This window comes from Arachis hypogaea, chromosome 17 (genome assembly GCF_003086295.3).
Source record: "Arachis hypogaea cultivar Tifrunner chromosome 17, arahy.Tifrunner.gnm2.J5K5, whole genome shotgun sequence".
Taxonomy (NCBI): domain Eukaryota; kingdom Viridiplantae; phylum Streptophyta; class Magnoliopsida; order Fabales; family Fabaceae; genus Arachis; species Arachis hypogaea.
The window spans coordinates 103,974,724-103,978,088 of NC_092052.1; the positions used below are offsets into that span (position 1 = coordinate 103,974,724).

General features: G+C 36.3%; 1 long non-coding RNA gene across 1 annotated transcript; it reads right to left on the minus strand.

Moving 5' to 3' along the window:
• Positions 1-242: 242 nt before the first annotated feature.
• On the minus strand, positions 243-3,037 carry LOC112765689 (uncharacterized). The gene is made up of 2 exons (XR_003183873.3): positions 2,689-3,037; positions 243-1,854 (listed from the first exon to the last, which is right to left on the minus strand). It is a non-coding gene; the product is annotated as an uncharacterized lncRNA (long non-coding RNA).
• Positions 3,038-3,365: the final 328 nt, after the last annotated feature.

Below are 3,365 nucleotides of genomic sequence, written 5' to 3' on the forward strand. Positions count from 1 at the left end.
ATTCTGCCAATAAGGATTAGTTGGCCACTGAAAATTCGCAAGTGAATATAGAAAAGGGGTAGAATCAAGGAATCACTTTTAATGCTAAAAATCAATTGCGCAAAAATCTGATTTCATGAGATAAAATATGTTTTTGTCTCGTGCTTAGTAGAACATAATATGAAGAGAGTAGAAGGAAACAAGAATAAGACCACGATATATCCTAGTTCGGTCACAAAGTGCAATGTGACCTATGTTCAGTCTTTACCACAACTATGATAAAATTTCACTATGATCAGATTGAACTACAACCGCTAATACTAAGAGAGTCACTTTTGTAAAAATTCCTAGGCAATCTCAAACTTAGTCACTCACCTAGATGCTAACCCAACCCATTTAAGGAGAATCAAGTGCAATCAATCCTAGTACACTTATCTCGAAATCAGACCTTCAAACAAAATTTAATTGGCTTTTGTATTCACACTTTTCTTTGCCTTTTGTATCACTTCAATGAAAGGCGTAACTCTAGACAAAGATAAAACAAGAACACATGTAAAAAAGGAATGATGATTGTGTGTTTCAAATCAGATGTAATTCTCAAGCCCGTCTGTTCTTTACATCCAATCACCTGAGCTTCCTTCATGTAGGAGAAATTTTTTTTTTGCTTTGACTAGCCGTTGCACACCTCAGGGCACCCAACCGAGGACAATCAGTGAGGAAGCCTTCCTTTTTGTGTTCTCTAAACTTATGGCAATAAATCAGATGTGCAGTACGTTAATAAGAAGGGAAAGGATATTTTCTTCATTGAATTGAAATGTGCAGCAGCTGTCCTAGTTTTTTTCTTTAAAAAGCATTTATAGCTCCTTTGATTTGCAATGTCTTTCCTATCTTGATATGAATCTCCTTGATTGATTCCTACAATATTTAATCATAAAGTTATTTATAATAGGAAATAATTAAGTATGTTTGTCATCAAAAGGTACAACTTAAATCTTGAATCAACAATCTCTCCCTTGATGACAAACATAATTAAACTTAAAAGAATATAGCGAGACTTCCTTGAAATTCATTGTGCTCCCCCTGTTTATGAGCACTTATCAATCAAGAGTAATAGTCCAAGGAACATGAACATCATACTAAACAGCAAGCATAGAGCTAATGCTAAATAAAGTAATCTAATACAGCATTCGGAGATAATTACCAAAAAAAAAATGTCAAGAAGAAGATAGAGAACATAGGCAACAGTATTAGCCAAAGAACATAACAAGCTAGAATTAACAATAACATAACCAAAGAACCAGCAAAAAACAACCAACAGTTTAACCTATACACTTTACTTTCTCCCCCTTTGTCATCAAGGGAGGAGACTAAAAAGAACCTGCAGCAGGAAGAAGTCTAAGAAAAAAATAAAAAAAGTGGTCGTAAGTCATTTTAGTTATCCAAAAGAACAGAAAATGAGATATAAAGAAACAAATCTCATAAAAGGTAAACAGTAGCAGCAACAGTGAAATATCCACTAGGCATCAGACTCAGATCCCCCATCTGAACCTCCTTCTTCCTCTTCTTCGACCTCCGAGAAGTAAGAAAAGTCGTTGAGCTCCTTAAAATACTACTCCACGACGCCGATACGTTGCTTTGACATTCGAATCTTCAACTCTAGATCAGCTTCAACTCGGCGTTGCATCTTAGTGCGTGTAAGCATCAAGTCTGTGAGGATAGACACCTCATGGAGCACATCCTTTACAATGCTAGAGAGAATTTTAATCTTGTTTCCCGGGGTCCTCTTTTTTCGATCTGTGGGTGAGTCTGGTACCTAGAAGTCTTTCGGAAGTTCAGTGGGTTGACCTCTTATGTTTCTTTTTACGCCACGACCTCCTTTCAAGAATGAATTATGGATTTTGATATTTTCAGCTAATAAATCAACATTATGAAATGCAAATATTTTTGAAAGAAATAGACCATAAGGTAAGCCAGCATTTTTCTCACTCTTCACACACTCATACATATGTCTCATCATGAGATATGCTAAGGAGATTAGAATCCCTTGATGAGTGCATACGTGACCAGAGTGTCACACAAGGTTATCCGATGTAAAAATTCACTTTGAGAAAGTATGAAATGTGTGGCAATGCGATGGAGTTGTGCATTAATGGGGCCAAGGGCTTGGTGTGTAGGAGTGAGGCCAAAGAAAAGAGAAACCTGGTTACATATAATGCGGACGGTAGTGCTGAGGCTAATGTTCAAATCAGAAACCCATTTTTCAAAAGTAAAAACGTTGATTCCAGAGTCTCAAGAACCCAGAGCTTCCCAATGCAATGTTTATCTAAAATAATTACTTGACCTTTGATATATGAAATAATTCGAGCATCTTGATAAGTCATATTGGCATAAAATTGCCTTACCAAGTCAGGGTATACCTTGTCACAAATTTCAAATGGAGCCTGGAGGTACCCATCCTTGGCGTTCAAAAATATGAACGAAATCCAGGCCCTTTTCAGTCGAAGATTCAAGAGAAATTAGTTTGGGGGAAACCATGGTTCGAGCAACAATGTTTTTGTGAAAAAAAAAAAAAAAACCAATTTGTCATATTTAAAAACTTTTTGGAATCAAAGTTTACTTTTGAAAGCTTGATAAACTTAGATTTGAAAGAATTTGGGTCATGCAACTTGGGTTCAGAGATGGGATGAAGAGAGAAGCCAGAGTCCATACCACGAGATTTGGGTGGAGGAGGTGGAGTGCCTTCATGGGTTTCCTTTTACTCAACAAGTGGTCACTTTCCATGTAAAGAACTAGGGCGCGATGCACTCAGTTCAGGTGTGGCAGCAGCAGAATGGCGAGTGGAAGATTTGGTGCGTGCCATGGATGCTGCAAGAGGTTGAGAAACGGGTTGAGAATAGGAAGGGGTGTATTGTCAACAGCAATGGGAGAGAGTGGAGCTCGAGATGTTTGAGGGTTTAGATGAGAGTGATAACCTCCTTTTCTAATGACGATCTTTCTTATTGGCATTGTGACTCAGCACAAGACATAGTAATATGTGTGAGAGAAAAAGCATTTTAATGCTGAAAAGAGCAGTTATGAAAAGATTTAAAGGAGATAAAAGAGTTTTTTATAACGTATGCAATAAATTGAAAACCTTGAGAATATGAAAATATTTTTGAAATAATTTAAAAAAAAATTAGAAAAGATTTTAAAATCAAACTAAGTAATGCACGAAATAAATTGAAGAAAATCAATTTCAAATCACTATCAGGCCTACTATACATACAAATTTTTTTGAGTTCGGTTCCGTTATGTTACCAACAGCATATCTGCCAACTTCTGCCAACTCTTATTTATAATTGTGTTTTATGAAAGTGTGTTCGTGAATGTGTCTAATAAAAATGTCT